This window comes from Felis catus, chromosome A3 (assembly GCF_018350175.1).
Source record: "Felis catus isolate Fca126 chromosome A3, F.catus_Fca126_mat1.0, whole genome shotgun sequence".
NCBI lineage: Eukaryota > Metazoa > Chordata > Mammalia > Carnivora > Felidae > Felis > Felis catus.
Window position 1 is genome coordinate 85080808 of NC_058370.1, and position 19765 is coordinate 85100572.

General features: G+C 41.9%; 1 protein-coding gene across 5 annotated transcripts in view; it reads right to left on the reverse strand.

Moving 5' to 3' along the window:
- Positions 1 to 19765, reverse strand: part of LOC111556217 (E3 ubiquitin-protein ligase RNF113A-like) — a 509945-nt gene that overhangs the window by 249968 nt on the left and 240212 nt on the right. For all 5 annotated transcript variants that reach the window (XM_045054297.1, XM_045054300.1, XM_045054296.1 and 2 more), the window contains exon 3: positions 9412 to 9465. The gene's annotated coding sequence lies outside the window, so the exon portion shown is untranslated. The remainder of the gene's footprint in view (positions 1 to 9411; positions 9466 to 19765) is intronic.

A 19765-nucleotide genomic window follows, 5' to 3' on the forward strand; every position in this document is an offset into this window, starting at 1 on the left:
GGCACAGAGTAAGGACACAGGCTTGCACCTCATTTGCAGTAATTTGAAGGTTTAAAGAACATATTCTGATTCCCTGATTGTGAGTCCTGTTTGATCCCTATACTCAGGGAAGTAATTTCAGTGAAGGAACGTCTGGTTTTCTCTCCTCTTATTTAATGGGAGCTAAATGCATTTGTATTCCCTGTATACTGGAAGTTGTGTGGCCGAGGAGTCAATGCATGATGAATCCTGGATTTCCATGTAATTCTACATTTGGCAAAACTGCTCATACTTTTCCCAATCCCAGAACTTTTTAGACCTGATGGCAAATAAATCCCACATCTGTTCTCTGGTTATAGAAAATCAAGTACAAGTAGAAATAGACTTTTCTCCATTCAGAGGCTGGGTCTCCTTACCTACAATTGCCCTCTGGTATGGAGAAGAAACACATTTTTGTTTTGGTGACTGTTACCAGTTCCCTTCACTTAGAGTGACCAGCATTAATCATTTTTGCTCATCTGTGAGGAACTTCCTTCTGAGCGCATGAAAAAAGATAGGAATCTCTGGGGCACCTGGGTGGCTCAGATGGTTAAGCGCCCGACTTTGGCTCAGGTCGTGATCTCATGGTTTGTGAGTTTCAGCCGTGCATCAAGCTCTCTGCTATCAGCACAGAGCCCACTTCAGATCTTCTGTCTCTCTCTCTCTCTCTCTCTCTCTCTCTCTCTCTCTCTCTGCCCCTCCCCTGCTCGTGGTCTCTCTGTCTCTTTCCCTCTTTTTCAAAAATAAATAAACATTTTAAAAAATATAGGAATTTCTGTCAAAAGGGTGTGCATTAGCCATTGAGACTTTCAAGTCTCATGAAGTAAGTCATGGCCACATATGACCTTCATGGGCCTTGGGGACACTTTTGCCTTCCTCCATAAACAAAAACTATTAAAGGTTGTATTTTACAACTGTACTGTTATAAAATGCATTTATTAATATTATGTATTTTAAAACTTCCTTCACTCTAAAAGTTTACCTTTTTCCTTCTGGCATAGAAAGAAATTAAGATATTTTCATGGGTCTTTAAAAGTATCGTGTACCCTAGGCTCTGTATGTACTGTGTCTACTGGGTAAGTCAGACCTGATAGCAAATACTTGTTACCACTTGGATGGTTCTGATTCTCAAATCCTATCCCTGGGTTTGGCTGAGGGGCCTTGACTTTTCTTGGTGGAAGATAACAGGATTTGGACTTCTTAACCTCTATTAATCTCATTGACTCTTCCCCTAACCCGGTGGAATGGGCATTATTATACCTATTATCCACAAACGCAGAGATTTTTAAGTGATGTCCCAAATTGCCTCATCCGGTAATTGACAACATTTCTTGGGAAAGGGAAGGGAACGAAGGAGGACAAAGAATTATCTATTACCCTCTATTAGATGTTTCACGCACAATCCACCATTTGACATCCGCAAGCCCTGTGGAGAGACACCTGAATCACCCACCCAAGCCAGTCAGCTGATGGAGAGTATGGACAGGAAGGAGGGCAAAGGTGACCCTAGGAAAAGTCAGAAACACCTAAAGTCAGAAAAAGTCCAAAGGGTAGGAGCAAAATGCTCAGGCCTTCAAGACTGTCAGAAAATGCAGTGAAACAGGAGCCTGAGGGAAACGAGAAAGGTGATGACCTGTTGCTGCAAACAGGGCAGCATGTCCAAGGCCCACGTCCACCCTACTTGTCATAAAGGTACAAAGGGGAAGTTAGATATCACTCCTATTTTGCAGCTGAAGAAACTGAGGCACAAAGTGCTTAGGTAGTCTCAGGTCACACAGCCAAGAAGGAGCAAAACTTCATTTGACCCCTAAGGCCATGTTCACTCACAGAAAAGACATCTTTATAGAGGCCAGTCTCCATTCTGAACTTGCCAATGGCAGCCTAAGAAGATATTCCATTCTTTGGCATTTTCATCCTGAGCAAGCCATTGCCTAAAAACTTGCCAGCTTGGCTTCTACCCATTGGAAGGATTATGTACATCCCCAATATAATGCTTGTGTATCAAACTCATACAGAAAGCATGCCACAGCATAGGTCTTGCCAACATTCTATGCTCAATGCATACACAGAAGCTATGGAGAAAGGTACATTTTCCCCTTTACATCTTTTCAAAGAAAAACTTGGGAGAAAATGGAGTCCTAAAGAGGCAGAGAAACCTGACCATTCAGTCTGTAGTAAAGAGAGAAAAGGAGCCTAGGGCATTTTAAGTCATCTATGTATTATGTGTTTGACATTTCCCAATCAATGGAGGCCCTTGGGGTCCCCATTTCTGTCGAAGGAACTAGCTCTAATACCAGCTGCAGGGAAACTATCTGAATGAGAGTCCATTTCAGCTGCCTCCCTCCAGCCACCTTTTCTGAGTCCTAGTGGCTTGCTGCCTGCTCACAGCACAAAAAAAAGGGGTGGGGGATGGACTGCAGGAGTGGTGATTAGGACAGGCTGGCCAGAGAGGACAGCCATGCAGAGCCATCGCACAAAAACTAACCATATAAGGTCTCTTCCATTCCTGCCAACAACCGAGTTCAGTAATGAAATCCAGTTCGCTGGGTTTGTTTCCTAAAAATCTTTATTACTTTTATAGAACTTAAAAAATGCATTTCACCAAAATCTACATCCAGCCTACACCTATTCATTTATGCAGTTTTCCTAAGGGTCGCATACATGCCTGCAGTGACTTTCATGAGAGTTTCATAACCATCCAGGAATGTATCACCCGATTAATTCAATCATCTAACGTGCAAACCCAAGCAGCAAGAGGCCTTTTATCAAATGTCTACACACTAACTCAGCTAACGTGCTAAATGATCTAGCTTAATCACTTGAGAGCTAGGTCACATTTGTAAATACACAAATATATTTTTCACAAATCAAACAATTTCCTGGAGCCTGGTTAGAACTTTCCTTAAGAGCCAAAAGAAGACACAAAGCAGAGTTCCCAGCTGCTTTCAGGAGGAGAAGTGGGTTCCAGTCTGTGTGAAAGGGCTCCTTTTCTGGCTGTGATTGCTCATTGAATGGGGTTTCGGTAGGAAGCGAAGAGGAGAACTTGCACTGCCACTACGATGCTAATGATGAGAGTTTCGGTGCATCCTCCCCGAAGACCCCCCACAAGACTTTACCAAGTTTGTCCTGGCTTAGTCCCCTGTCGCCATGAAGGACAGAACCTAAGTGGTCCCACAAACCAGACTTTACAGCTCCCCTAAAACCTGATGTTCATTTACTTAAGCATTTATTATACATCTGCTAGCATATGTACATCTCGGCTCTGGCATTCGATCACAAATAAAGGCTGGGAACACTTAACAGCACTAACATCCACATAAAATAGTGTGGAGTCCACCGCCACTAAGAAGATCTGTATAGAGTCTTCTCAAGGCAGTTCGCCCACATATGCTCCGCACTCCTGACACTGTGTTTACTAGATGTTCAACTTGGGACCCAAATTCTAAAGGCCATCCAATGCCACATTCACATTTGAGAAGAAAAGTTTGTGTGTGGGTGTAAGCGTGTGTGTGTATCTGCACTCATGAATTTTTGGGGAATGAGGGGGAATGGAAGTCATAGTTGACAACATATGAAACCTTTAGATGTGTCACAGCTGCTCCAACTGGCATTCATCCCCTGAGCAAGGAATTCTAGAACATCACATTTGTAAGGAGTCCGTTTTCACAGTGCACTTCAGCATCTCAGAATGCTCTCTTGGAGAGCAAAGTCAATCCTAGGTCACCATTTCAATGTAGTTTCCTTTGTACTAAATCCTACTTTCAAGAAAATTCTTGCCATGGTTCACTGGTGTTTAACCTATCATATAATATCCAGGTTTACTGTGTTAGAAGAAGCAGAACAGTATTAAGCTTTTCCCACAAGCCTGTGATTGCATTTGACCTAGTAACCTGTATTAGATTAACATTTATTCTACAACCGCACAGCAAGCCTTGCACCTTGGTGAGCTGCAGTTTATAGAGGACACTAACCATTTTTACAAGTGGAGCAGGAAAAGGGAATTGAATCTGAGGGAGTAATTCCAAGCAAGTATGTTGCTGCAGCAGTTAAATTGTTTATACGAGGAGTAGGGGAATTACTTCTGACTGACCTCTCTTTTTATCTGCTTAAAAGACAAAGTGCAGGTCTCCATCGCTGGGGCAAACTCTGGGGAATGCAGCCTTAAAATGTATGGGAGCCATAAGGCTCCGCCAATCCACCAATAAGGAGCAGCTTCAAAGGCAAAGCAGAGCAGGAATGTAAACAAAGTAGAGTCACTGGAATGAGGACATTTTAACAGTAGCCAGGGTTCAAATGTCCTCCCATAACCCCCGCGGCAGACCCTCCAGGTCAGGTGGGACAGAAGTGAAACACAAGTTCAGAATGAGAACAGGCTTTTCCATCACGGATATTTTGATGGAATGGCCTCTTGATTTTCCTTGGCCACAGCTCAGTGTGCGGCGGATTCATTAAGGAACAAGTCAGGCTTTGAGGGAGGCTGAGAATGGCAATAAGGGATCGGTGGAGGCATCTGTTTGGGACTAAAAAAATAAAAAATAATTTTTTTTAAAGGCTGAATCCATGAGGAAGCAATTACCAGGAAATCAAAATCAGAACTGTCTGAGCATCCACCCAACATAACAATGGGAGGAGGTCACCCTACATTATACAGTATCATGTAATGAAATCCAATTTATTCTTTCAGTGAATGCCAGATTCACCAACAGGTCCGCGGTGATGGCTGGGGAGTGTCCCTCCTAATGGAGTCTGAGGGGAAGCTGTATCTAAATGATAGAGCCCTCCAAGAAGGTCCAATTGTTCCTTGAAATGAAGCAAGCAACACAGCAATAGAAAAGAGCAAGAGCAATGTCCTTACACTTGAAAATCACACAAAAAGAGTGCTAATGTACTTCTCTTCACATCCATGCAGCCATATTCCCTCCCACAGAACAAGATGTGATATGATTATTTCACAGTTTCAGCATTTCTTTGTCTCCTTCACTTGGTCAGTAGGTCTCTTAATTTGTGATGGAATCCTCCAGAAGTTTCTGGGTACTCATTAGAATCGCCTTTAAAAAGTAGCTTATTAAAAATACAATTGCCCAGCCTCCTGTCCAGACGCTGAATCGGAGATAACTGGCATGAGGCACCATCTTCTCTAGGATTAACCACTTCCCTCAGTGATTCTGATGAACCCTCTCAACCAAGGTCCAATGTTCTAGAACACACAGAATGTGAAAAAGTTTCCAAATGAGGGTCTGTTAAAGAGGTATCAACCAGAGCTTGGTCACAGCTATTTAGACTCAGCAGCACAGCAAAAGCTGACCCTGTTCTATTTGGGAATCAGCTCAATTAAAGGTTGATGGAAGATTCGCTCCTACACCACAATCAATAGGTGCAATTCTGCAGCTGTCAATGTCACGTGGTAACTTGGCTCTGGGGCTGCCAACCCTCCATGATTTTCCTTCCTATTGTCTGTGGAGGGAGGGGGAAGCTGAAGATTTAGTGTGTAAATCTAGTGTGTAAATTTAGTGTGTCACTCCTTCGGCACCCTCGCCTCCTAAATTTGGGATCTGGTGGGCTTTTGTAAGCTATTTCATTCAGAACAACAGGAAGGTATTTCTTGACTTCTCTTAAAAAAAGCATGAATAACCTCTATAGCCAGACAACTCACGGAGGCTGTGTGTTGTTTTGTTTTGTTTTGTTTTTTGAGGAGCAAGAGTAAGGATAGGTAGTGGGGTTGACGGAAGGAGAGAAGAGAGAAACAAACAAGGTGCACCTGGGAATTTTAAAAATCAGCAATGAGTGAGCTGTCAGGTGGGGATAAGAATGGAATCTGCCCTCGGGATGCCACCTACCAACAGGCCTGAACACAGAGAGAAAACTGTCCAGCTGAAGCAATGCCTGTCAATAAGATGATCACTAGGATGAAAAATCAGTGTGTGCAAATGCCCTACTTTTAAGCCCCTCTACTCAAGTAGGCAAACAGGGAAGATTCCAGACAGCCCAAGGAGACAGCTAAATGTGAAGGATGTAATGTGATCCCCATTCCTTCCCTCACCTGCTGCTACAGATCCTTAGCCTCATTCTCCCGCCTCGGGTGTTCAGAGCAAGAAAAGGAGAGAAAAGAAGGTGCTTCTTAAGAGACAGATAATCCTGCAGCCAGCAGGCTAAGGGGCTCTTTCACCCACATTCATCTTAATCCCAGGCATTAATTCTATAGGTAACCTTACTCCTGTTAGCTTACCCTTGGGGGGAAAAATGTGAGGGTGGCGGTAAAAAAACATGAACATTGATGGTAGCTTTTAAACACAAATCTCTACAGTTACGTCATTTCAAAGTCATGGTAACAATGAAGTACACATATGTGCCACAAACAGGTAATATAGGTAAATGTTCATGCACACCTGTATTTGCATATTCAATCTTTTACCCAGCTATATCCATCCATACATAATTATGAGGTAGGTTAAGTGATAATGGTGGTATGACAATGAAGTGCAGAATATCTCAGATTCAAACTGGAAAACACTTTACAGATTACTTTCCTCAACCCCTTCATTTTACAGAAGAGGAAATTGAGCCTAAAGAAGCAGGAAGAAATTTGCCCAAGGCTGCACACCACCCCCTAGCAATGGAGTCTGGGCTGGACACCTCTCCTTTCTCTCTGTCTGGTGTTCTTTCCATGTACCATACTGACTCCACAAGGAAAAGGGATGGAAAACATGGACTCTAATGTCATACTGTCAGTATCAGGGTGAGTCATAAAGCATCCAGAGGAGCCTCTCTATATGATGTGCAGAATTTCAAGTTGTCTGCTGTGTATAATGTGTCCATTTAGCCAGAGTCTCTAGTATTAATTACCTCTGTGAGATACAATATGGCATCATGCAGCTTTGGAATCTGTACCCTTCATTAACCGTTTCCCCATTAACCTTGACTGGAATCACATTCCCACTCTAACCGGTAAGATGTGTTCTATTTGTAAGCACTCCCATTTTCTCTTTGAAACCATTCTCATATTCTTATTTCATTGTAAATGGTCCTACTTGCAATAAAGTGCCATTGAACGTATTTACTATTTGCTGCTTAATTTTGTCCTCTTGGAAGGAGACCGATGTCAGTTCCAACAGTAGTTAATATACCTTTGAGCACACACTGTGACCTTTCTCCTGCTCATGCCTGACTTCATTCTCAGATCTCATTAAACAGCAGAAATTATCTTCAGAAAGAGCAAAACCAGAAATGTGCAGGTTTTGTGCTCAGCTATAGAGAAGAATTTGATTTAAATGGCCCCACAATGGCACGCATGTAGAAAATAAAAGAGGATGAAACTTCCAGCTAAAATGGACTATTCTCTCAACAAGCTAGACAGTATTACACACACTTACCTGGAAATAAAGAGGATTTGAATTATTTTGTGTACCTGAGTGCCCTAACACGTGTGTTGCAATATGGGAAGCCCCCTCTCAATATACAAGCTTGTTACTAGGTGTTCTGAGGTAGGAATGAGCCTCTGGGAATAATCAACCCACTAAAAAAATCCTGAGGGAGTCAGGCAGAGGAAAGGCAATTTTTTTTTTTTTTTGATGAGTAGAGGAAGAAGGTTATAGGTTAGAAAAGAATAAAGAATTGAGTCAGATCTCAAGAAAATCAGATCCAGGTAAGACATTGCAGAGTCCCTGAATCTGTGGTTCCCCAAACACCAGCAGTGGGAAAAGGTAACTCTAAGAGCAAACAATGAAAACCTAAGATGGAGGTGAGTTGGGAGAGGGAGTAGGCCAAAGAAAAGTTTACCTATAGCCAACCTTGCCCTTGGACATAGACTCCGTGCTAAGAGCAGAGGATAGGGCCAGAAATTTGTCCCCAGAGTAATTAAGTCTCAAGCTCTTCCAAGCCTCAGACTGACTGAATTCTCTCCACCATGAACCCTGCTACCCCTTTGGTGACTTCAACGTAGATGATTCTTCCAAGCCTCAGCCCTCTCAATTCCTTGACCTCTGGCTGTTAAGGATCATTTCCTCCTATCCACCCATGCTTATACCTAGACTACTGATTCTCAGCACTGGCCATACATCTGAATTATCTGAGATAGTTTTTTTAAATTACAATTCCCAGGTCCCACACCAGACCAATTACAGTCAGAATCTCTAGAGCTGAAGCCAGTCACCAGTATTTTTTTACAAGCTCCCCTGGAAATTCTGATTAAAGGCTGGGGCTGAGAACCAATGACCTGAATATTGTTATTAGCAACAACTGCATCAGTCACAAATTCTCTATTTTAAGCTCTCTATTCTCTGAGGATAGTCCCCAATTTCTCACTCACTCATTCTGGTACCCCAAACCCCAAATTCCTTGACTCCAGAGGGATTTCCCAACAACAGATTCTTCCACTTTTTTGGATCTATCTGCCCTGCTCATGCCCTCATTTCTCTTTACTTAGCTTAGAGACCTCTTTTCATTATCTCTCCCTTGCACATACCCACAAATACCATGTTCCTTTCTCCTCTGCTAGGCTTGCCTGACCACACACACACCAAACCAGGTTTGCATCAATCAGGAATTCACCAAGAAAGCAGTCAGGAATTCACCAGGAACAAAGAGAAGGCAAATGAAGAGAATTTCATAGCGTGACTATTTTCAAAAGTATAGGCAAGTGAAGGGAAAACAATAAGTAATAAGGAAGCACCCAAGGCCAACAGCAGGCAGAAACAGTTACCAGCTCTAGACTTGAAGAAATGAGGAGAAGGGGTGGTTTCTGGGACCTAAAAAGAGCTACGGCTACGAGAGGGTTGCTAGATAGGAGCTGGGACCTTCACAGAGGGAATTCGCCATGCCTGCCAGGGGCCAATAGGGAGCGAGTGGGAGTACCTCACTGCCTCCTGCCTTCCAATCTGTTTCCTGTGCCTGCCATCGGCCAAAATCCAGAGACCAAGGAATACATGGAGTCATTCATAAATGGCAGCCTCCTAGATGAATATTTGCCCGCCTCTCAGAAAAACAAATACTAATAGTGGCAGTATCAGTTAATACCATTAGACCAGGGGCTACCAGGCTTCTCCTTCTGGACACTATACCTCTCAGCCTTGGCCATTTACTTCTATGATGAAAATGTGTTTGCAGAAGTCCAACTAGTAGCATGGTGATTCATACTTCGTTAAACACCCAGCAGAATCAGCCAGTTGTACCCCCCAATATTCATGCTTCTATTACTTTTTGAAATAGAGCCAACTATTTGTATCTGGGCACATGACATAGAAGAAAGACTGCATTTTCAGTCTTTCTTCCCTGAAGCTATACATGGCCATGTAACCAAACTCTAGACAAGACCATGTGAATGGAAGTGATGCATTCACTTCCAGGCTGTGGTCCTAAATGATCAACACCCCTTCTCTCTTTCCTCCATCCACTTACCTGGATCATGGATGTAGGGGAGCCATTTAGGATCATTCATATAAGGGCAACACCCTAAAGATGGAGGGAAAAAAATAGAAAGTGTTAGGTCTTTGGACAATCTTATGAAACAGAGCTCCACACCAGCCCTGACCCTCCTGCTTCCAGACTATTACATGAGAGAAAAATAAAGTCTGTCTTATTTAAGCCACTTTTGTTTAGAATCTCTATTTTATGTAGGTGAACATTTATCCTAACTAATCCAATAACCAAGATCAAATCAGAAGAGCAGCCACCTCAACCTAACTAGTCCTCCAGACAAAAAAACTCAGTCCTAAAATCAGTCATCTCAGTAGGTGAATATAGTCCCAAGGCAACTCCTGGAACCTACTACCTTCTAGCAATCAAAACCTAACCCTTACTTCTCATCTTAAGGGGGGGAGCCACTGAAAAAGTCAGGTGCAGACAAGCATGCAACCCTAGCTCCCCCTCTGTTCTGTCTCTGAATACTCTACAGGCACCACTGGGGCTATCTACTTCCAGAGCCAGTAGTCACAGCCAGGCCACAATACCCCACACTCAGGGAGGGCCTTGGAATATGCTAAGCTCTGGTGAGGAGACTTCTAAAGGTGGCAGCTGAAACAAACTAGGGTCCCTGCTTCCAACTATGCACATCCGCTATGCAGGCTGCAAAATCACTTCCCCACACTTCATATACCCACCCAACCCCAACCCTGGTCCCAGGCCCTACTCCTCCCGCACATTCTCTCAGATACTGCCTCCAGATAAGATCTGTTTCAGAGAGGAGGTGACCAGGGAAATGCAATACATTTTAATGGAATTTTAGCAAGTTTCAAAGTAATTATAATATGCCTTATAAAAATAATATTTAAAAAACCTTTGTAGCCATCTTTGATAATTTCCTATACATACCATGTAGTTTTCACAGGCCTATTCATTTGTTCATTTGAAATTTCAACCAGATGCAATGCCCCAGAATGGGTGTAGGTATGTACCTAGACACTCAATCATTCTGTCAAAAAGGTAAAAAAAAAAGCTCCCAGGCTGAACATAAAGACTGGTGATCAGCCACCCTTCTATGACCTGACTTACCCCTCCCTGAACCCTGTTCACACCCACCTTGGAAGATTAGAGGAAGTTAGAACTGCAAGAAATTTTGCTGGGTTTCCTTGCAGCAACAGTATCCTTAATGAAAATGAGATTTCATGTGAAATCTTCATGTTTGAGACAAATAGGAGCAGAAATTCACTAGAATATACTTATTTCATGAGTTCATATATGCCATGTATATGTAGTATAAAGTATATTGCTGACCACTCCGAGGCTGATTTGATGAATATAAAAATTTGGAATAATCACAATTGTATATAATCCTCAGTATCCAATTTATTATTTCATTTTGGTTTACTCGCACAGTATTTAGAAAATACGGATTCTGGGGCGCCTGGGTGGCGCAGTCGGTTAAGCGTCCGACTTCAGCCAGGTCACGATCTCGCGGTCCGTGAGTTCGAGCCCCGCGTCAGGCTCTGGGCTGATGGCTCGGAGCCTGGAGTTTGTTTCCGATTCTGTGTCTCCCTCTCTCTCTGCCCCTCCCCCGTTCATGCTTTGTCTCTCTCTGTCCCAAAAATAAATAAAAACGTTGAAAAAAAATTAAAAAAAAAAAAAAAAAGAAAATACGGATTCTGGTTAAGTAGTTGCAAGTGGCAATAGTTTTGTATTGCTTTGTTTTAGAACAACCTGCCCTTACAGCCTGGGTTTCTGCCCAACTAAATTCATCCAGAAGCTTGCAAGAAAAGTAGTAGGAAATATCTGTTTCAAAGTTGAATTGTTAGTAACACCTAATAAATTCTTGCATTTCTAATCATAAAGTCAAAAAGGAAACATTCATTCTGGCTCTAAAGTGATGATTTCAAGATGTGAGAGAGTCAGTTGTGGGTGCACAGACAAGTTTTATGCCATGAGGAGAACAAATGCAAATAAGCTTGATGTAGCACTTAACTGAGCAGGTGCAAATGTACTGTGTTCACAAACGCACTTGTGTAATTTTCTATCAGTGGAGACGTGGAGCAATCATGTCAACATTTAAGAGAGACAGACAGACAGACCAGTGCAGAATATCAATATCTCTCATCAAATATGTACATCCAGATGGCAGGATTTTATTCTGATGTTCACTCCAAGTAAGTTAACCTAGCAGCACATTTTAATATGCTGGTGTTTTTAGATATGTTAACACGTGAAATAAAACAAGTCTGAATGTGTGTTATTTTTATTACAGTGTTTTAAAATAGTTAAAATATATTCTCCAAGGGAAAGTCAAATAAAAAGATTGCAAAACTACTAAAACTCGTCTGTGGAGTCATCTAGGCTCCCATGGAACTGAGTCTGAGAATGATTTATGAGGTGTACATAAGACTTAGTCGAAGTGTGGTCAGGGTTGGTTTCTTCTAAGGCCTCTCTCCTTGACTTGCAGCAGGCCACCTTTTCCCTGTGTCCTCATATGGTCTTTCCTTGTGTGTCCATATCCTGATCTCTTCTACTTACAAGGATACCACTTATATTGGATTACAGCCCACCCATATAACCACATCTTACTTTAATTACCACTTTCAAGGCCCTATCTCTAAATACAGTCACATTCTGAGGTGCTGGGATTTAAGGCTTCAACATATGAATTTGGGGGATACAATTTACCCCATAACAGGCATAATGGTCAGTTGAGTTGTCAAGTTCCCTTAAGGGGTTCAGAATATGAGAACCCAGATAGCAGCACCTGTCAGACACATGATCTTTCAGTACTCCTCCTCCACCCCACTCCAGCATGATCTTGGACACTCCAAAGGAAAGGCTGAAACTACATTTAAACACCTCTTCACTTTAAATACACTGTATTTTTGTGTAGATTAGAGATGCGGAGTCACCAAAAAGACATGTAGATTTGAAAAGAGGAGGATACATTTTGGTACTTTTGGTTTTCTAAATTAGCACTCTAGGTTTAAATATGAAAACAAAACACACACAAAAAAAACGTAGCTGAAGATTAAGGAGGGTGGATTTGGGAAGTTCTAAACCACCTGAATACTCACAGATTGGATAGTTTGATAATCCACATAAACTTAGATTTAGAATCTATGAAAAGTTAGGCTTCTGAAATCAGCTCTGATGAACAAAACTTAATTTCATTATTAAACAGAGCTTTTATTAGTGAATAAAAAGGACAAAGGATCCCCTTATAAAAACAGAGGGCAATAACATATGTATAGGTAGAAAGGAATATGAATGGCTAATTTATACATAAATGGTGTTCAATATCATTCATCAATCAAATGCAAACAAGATTAAAATAAGATACTGTTTTCTATTCATCACTGACAAAGATTAAAATATTTAATAATATGCAGTGCTACAAAAGGTATAAGATAGAACACACAGTTGATAAAAGTAAATTGAGAAGGGAAATTTTGCAGCATTTTTCATCTAGAATCAGCAGAAAAGCTTCTAACATTTTCTGCACTAGAGAAAGAAAAGATTTGTGCCCAAATGTTGAGATGCATCTGGTCAAGGCTCTAGAATAATAGATGTTCAAAACCCATCTCTTCTCACAAATTAGGGCTTGCTGATTGACCATAAAAAAAGAATCTTTAAGATGGAAGTATATTTATTTATAACATACTTCCTCTAATCTTTTAGATGTTCTTAATCCCCAGTCAGTCAATAAGAAGAATCTTAGCTCTCCTCATCTACAACCAAGTATGGCGTTTCTTCATTTCAACCAAGTCTGGCATTTTTTCCTTTCAAATTCTACCAGAACAAACTTACCCCCCACCCCTGACTCACAACAGCCCATTTTATACCACACTCAGTCTCTGCCAGTACAGCTACAGCTCATTCCCCTGCTCTACCTTAGGTTGTATTTCCCTAATCCACCATTTGCATCATGTTACTCCTTGCTTAAGAACCTTCAATGACAGGAGCTCCTGGGTGGCTCAGTTGGTTAAGTGTCCGACATCAGCTAAGATCATGATCTCATGGTCTGTGAGTTCGAGCCCTGCATCGGGCTCTGTGCTGACAGATCAGAGCCTGGAGCCTGCTTCAGATTCTGTGTCCCCCCGTCTCTCTCTGAGCCTCCCCCATTCATGCTCTGTCTCTCTCTGTCTCAAAAACAAATAAACATTAAATAAAATTTTAAAAAAAGAACCTTCAATGACTACTCATTACCTATTTCATCTCTTCCAGACCTCTCAAGGGGCCTAGTAATATGGGCCCTCCAAACATTATTTCCTATTCTTTCTTTCAATACCTCTTCCAATCTAATTAGTCACATCTCACTTTTACCTAAAATCTATGCTCATCTCCACCTCTATGCCTTTGACGTTACAGTTTCTCCCACCTGTAACTCCCTCCCTCCTGCCTTCCCAAATGCTACTTGCCTTCCAATAATAATTCTAAAAAGGAATTGATTTTTACTGAGTATTATTTAGTGTTTTTTTCATGGTCCACGATTTCCCATGGCAAACATCACAAACCCTTCCATTCAATCAAATATTCACTGAATTGGTTTCACTTGGAATCCTGTGACATGCCAAACATTCTGATAGACACTTGTGATAGAGACAGAAGTGGACTCGATGTGAACCCTGATAGATGGAGAAGTAGAAGAAAAGCACCAGAGGCAGAAGGAACAGCGTGAGCAAAGGCATAGGGCCATAGGTGTGGCCTATGCAGAAAATAACATCTGATGAAGATTCGGGATGGAAATGGGTCACATGGGAGATAAATATTCTCACATGCAGTCAGTGTATATTCCTCAAGTCACTATAACAGACATGCTGACACATGTCATTAGAGGGACATATGCTCGAATTAAGTTGTGAACTCCCAGAATTAGACTCTCATAGGTTTCCTCCCGTACCATCTTTCTCTGGTTTCAGTTGGGGAAGGTACTCAGATTTCCTTCAAAAATTAATATGACTCTAAGATTTCATTAACAATAACAACAAAACACTCAGGAACTATTCATATGAGGGTTAAGGTTCAAGCAAGGCAGAACCAATCATGGGCTAGGGCTTAGAGAAGGGAGGGCAGAGCAAGGAGGCTGGTAGAGTCAGGAGTGACTAGTGCTCCAAATGAGGTATGTCCTCACTTGGGAAAGGGGCGAGCCAAGTATGGGACAGGAGGTTTTATACCACGGTGGCACCTTCATCCAGAGGGTTTCAAAACTTCATGCAGGTACTGTTGACTGGACAACTTGTCAATTCCTATACCCCTGCCCTGAATCAGGCCCTCAAAAGGCTGCTCCAACCTGCTATGGGACTTAAGTCCAGGACTTACATGATGTAGTAAGGCACAAGATGGTTAAGTGTCACTAGGTCCTATCCACCCCAGTCATCTTAACGACTGGGTGTGATTTACATTTGTATGTACATCTGCTCCCTCCAGTGCTAAAACTTGAAAATTCCAACATGTTTTCCCAAATGGCCCAAATATGACAGTTTATAAAGCAATCACCATGCTTTTTTAAATTGTTTTGCCTTTAAATTTAGGTCCTATGACTTCAAAAATATCTGTTCCATCTTCCTCCCTTTTAGCTAGTCCTGATAATTTCTTTCCTACCTTAACTGTTAAAAATCACATTTTCAGGGTCACCAAAAGGCTCAGTAATATGCTTCAACCACATAATTCACAGAAACGTCTGCCAAGCAGCTCAACTTTTCTACAGCCCAAACAAACTCAAATTTACATTTTAGGAGAGCATTAAACTAGTAAAGAAAACATTCTCTCTACACCAAGATTTTCAGCTGTTTTCCAAGGCCATGCATTCATGGTGATATGTGAATCTAGAACGTTCCTTCTCCCTTGGTTGGAAAGCTTCTCCTCAGTAGCAAACACCATTAAAAATGTTTCTCAGTGGAATCAATAGAAGCATCTTGTCCACTATGTCACAAATTTCTGATATTGGAAATATTCAAACCTCGGTAACAACAAAAATTTTCCCAACTTCATACTTCCCTTTTCCTATTCTTATTCCTGGTAGCAAAAGGCAAAACAAAAACAAAATCCCACTAGAGTATTTGACTATATTTGTTTTCGACCTGAAAGCATTCTGCCAGGGACTTGTGTGTCCCCACTGTCACCATCTTTCTCCTGACCGCAGTCTGGCTTTGGAAAGTCTAGAGTATAAAGATTAGTAGTGACAAAAAAGAAGACAGAGAAATTGCAGCATATCTGCTCAGTGTGGTCTAAGCCCTCAGCAGCTGTTGTTTGACTGGCTTTGGGTGATGGAGTGAGGGATATGGAACACAATCAATCCCTACCCCGTTGCAGCTTTTAGTGAAACTCTTTGGATAAGCAGCGACCTCCCAAAGAAACAAGTTAAACAGCAGACTGGAGACAAGCTGGAGCAGGAATGCAGCGCTGCCATATTAGAGCATATTTAGGCCCCAGGGAGGAAAAAAGTTGAGAGAACATAAATTCAGAAATCCATGAGCCCTGGGACTTAGTCTCACAGTCCTCTCTCTTCACTGTCTTTGAATCACTAGCAGCTGCAACCTGCAAGACTTATTTTAAAGCTACACCTAATCCAGCACCCTTGAGATCTGGGGCTCAGAGTTTACTCTTGGAGGAATCGGAGACCTTTAGAAGGCTAAAGTAAAATAGATGATGGCTGCCCTACAGCTCTGTGGGGAAGCTGAGCACCCTGCTCTGAACTTTATTAGAGCATTCATCACACCGGTATAATTAATGTTTATATCTCTCTCCCACTGGACTATGAGTTCCCCAAGGGCAGGAATCATTTCTCATTCATCTCTCTATCCACAGTGCCTAGCTCTGTTCCTGGCACAAAGCAGACTCCCTAAAAACGTTTGCTGGTGGATGCATGGGTAGATGGGTGGATGGATAGGTAGATGGATAGATGGATGGACAGATGGGTGGACAGATGGATGGTTGGCTGAAGGAACTGATTCTGGACTTAAAAAATAAAAACTTGAAACAAACAAACAAGAACAAGGACCAAAAACAAACAAACAAAAGCCTTCTATCTCCCAATCTTTTCTTGTAAGGGAAAATCTTTGCACCATATGAAACTAAAATCTGTATTAAAGGACATTTTCTTGGATAGTTTTTTCTAACGCTATTCAAATAATCTCACTCCAAATCTTTCTGCTTTCTCTTTGGAAGAAAATTACTCTGATTAATTGTCCAACACGTTCCAAATATTTCCAAACAAGATTTGAGTTATTCCTGGAAAGGCAGAAACCATTTTCCCCTCCAGTGTCATGATGGCCAACAAACATGACTCCATTTTAGGAAGAAGGGGGCAGCAAAGGGAATGGGGTAGGAGAGGGGCAATATTGAAGGTTTCACTGGTTAGTCTCTGTGCCAGTTACTATTATATCACCCCTGGCTCCATTATATCACCCCTGGCCCCATAACTCAAGAGAGTTCCCACCTGCAAGGAGAGCTCCCCAGGCTTTATCAACTCTGATTCCCCTCCCACTAGTGACTACTATCTTCCACTCTTTATTCTTTGAGAATAAAGAAAGTACAGGAAAAATCTAACCATCTTTTAAAAATCATATAAAAAAATATGAGAATGCTGAGTTAAGCCAAAGATAATGATTGAACCTAAAGTAGAGTCAGAGTTATTGCTGGTTACAACTACTTGTTTCATCCCTTGTGGACACTTTTTCCCTATATCCCCTGTTCTTTCTTAAGTCTTTACCTCTTCCCTTCAACCCATCTACTTTGTTCCTTCCCCTATGACCTAGATTTTAACCCTGCCAGTGGAACCTATGGTCCCTGTAGACCTTATTTAACCCCACTAATGGCCTGGAAAACTAAAAAGAGTTCTGACCTCTGGTCTAGACATATAAATATTCATTGCTATTTATTTCCACAGTCACTTCTCTAAAGGGTTTCTCACATTTCACTCTGGTCAGATGTATTCCATGAATCCCAAGAAACCCAAGAGATGCAAGCCCAGATGGGCCAAAATATCAACCACAGCTCCCCAAACCCTCCCCAAGCCTACCTTCATCACCTCTCAACCCTTGCACAGGGACCCTCAGGTACCATAATTTAGAGGGAAAATGTGGTTCCTATTAGAAAGAACTGTTGTCTCATGTTTTGGAAAGTTGCTTTTCCTTCCTCTCTTCTCCAAACTTCAAATTAAATCTGCACTTTTGTAAAGGAAACTAAGCGAAGAGGAGAAGCAAGCGATGGCTTTATTATCCTGCGTGTGAGCTCACACTTCATCTGCACCACCTCACAGCGAATGGGAAGGGGACAATGGAGACATGAGGCCTAATTGCGTTTTATTGGAAACACATCTGTGCAAATTCCAAGCTGGGAACAGGTCTCCCATCTCCCCCACCAGGAAAATGGGAAAGGAACTCCCAGTGGCCTCGTTTAAACTTTATGTGTATCTTAGAAAATTGTGGATCTTCTGGTAAGTAAAGTGTAGGAAACAGAATCTTAAGAGACAGCCTAGACTAATAGGAGACTGTTATTTTTATGATTTCTTAGTGTTATCTGTCTCAGATGAATAAGGTGTCCACTACTGCATCAAGGGTGACAGCTTCTCCCAACAGCTCCCACCTCAGGCCATGTTGTGTTTCTTATTTGGAGTCTGATTTATAATCAAACAACCAATAATACAGGCAGGTAGAGGGAAAATTTTGAGGTGAAAGGGAAAGCAGAATATCTTGACCTTTTCAGCAACAAACTAAATTTACATGTTATCCAGGCAGGAAACCTCTCCCAACCACTCCATGAAATCAGACTCCTACTGCACCGAGGCCAGTTCAACACTATTTAGCATTTAATTGTCCTCTAAGTACTTGGAATGTGAGTGCCTTATCTCCCCAACTCACTTAGGACAGAGACCATGTTTACATTTCCAGCAGAGAGCTTGTGGGACCCAGCACAAGGTCAATGCATGTCTGTTGATTGATGGCAAAGTGTGTCTCTTTTGACTTCTTTTAGTAAAACAAGATAGGCCAGAAATGATCAAAGCAATATATCGTATACTTATGATAAAATTCCAGTGCCCATGTTAAAAAAGAAATTTGAAGAGAAAGCTGATATTGGAATACCACAAGAGAAATTGACCATAAGGAAACTAGGTTTTTAATAGATCACATAGCCCCTTCGGCCTCTTACATTTTTGTGTTTACTTTAGACATTTGAGAATTTAATATTGTTCAGAGTTGTCACATTATTTCAGTTATGTGTCACTGGATTATAACTTGATCTCCAACTTCAGAGCCATACCTTGGAGTAAACGCATTTGGGATGGTTTGGGAACAGGATCAAGAATGCTGTAATCATATGCAAACAAATCTGAAAAGTAAAGAAAGGAGCTTCAAGTCACAGGCCTTCAGCCTTCTGATTCAGCTTCGCATGTTCATGAGAAGTTCAAAACATGGTGGGGGACTTAGACCCCAAGAGACCACAGGTGGCAGCAGAGTATGGGCATAACAGGAAAGCCCAGAGGTGGATAAAGCCGCTCACTTGTAGGGCCACCACGTTTACCTCCCCATGTCACACACAGCAACCACTAAGTGGAGAGTTACGTGCAAAATACAGGGATAGACCCAAGAAAGAGCAAGGTAGGAAGCACAGTCTAAGTTTTACAATACAAGGACTAACACATTGGGGGAGACTGAGAAGAAATCAGTGTGCTGGTGGCCACGGCTTGCCAATGGTATGAAACCAGATGAGCAGAAAGATATTGTATCAGTTTGCTAGGGCCGCTATAACAAAGCACCACCAACTGAGTGCCTTAAATGGCAGAAATGCACTGCCTCACATGCTGAGGTACTGAGCTCAGGATTACAACATATCTTTTTTGAAGGGAAGGTGGTGTGTATGGAGGGGCAGAATTCAACCCATAACCAACAGGAATTAAAAAGCAAGGATCAGTGATCAGGAGGACACTGGTCTGGAGACACTGAAAAAAAAAGTCAGAAGCAGTAGAAACTAAAACCGTGATCTGGAACTATGTAAGCATTCCTTAAATGTTCTTCCTGTCTTCAGTCTCTCCCTCCTTCCATCCACCTTCAATAATGCTGCCAGATTTCTTACTACAGATAGAGATGGTCACAGCCATCCTACACTCAGGACCACCCATGGCCACCCACTGTTGCTATTAAAGCATAGAATGTGAGGTCATTTGATGGGCCAACTGTCCTCATTTTGCACATTAGGAAGCTCGGCCCAAAGAGAACAAAAGACTCAGCCAGTCTCTCATTTGCCAAACCAGATGTCACTCAGATCTCAACCCCTCCCCCTAGCCTGCCCTGCTCCTTGAGTCCTAATTAAAAGAAAACTCTAACCCAGATTGGAGATTGGT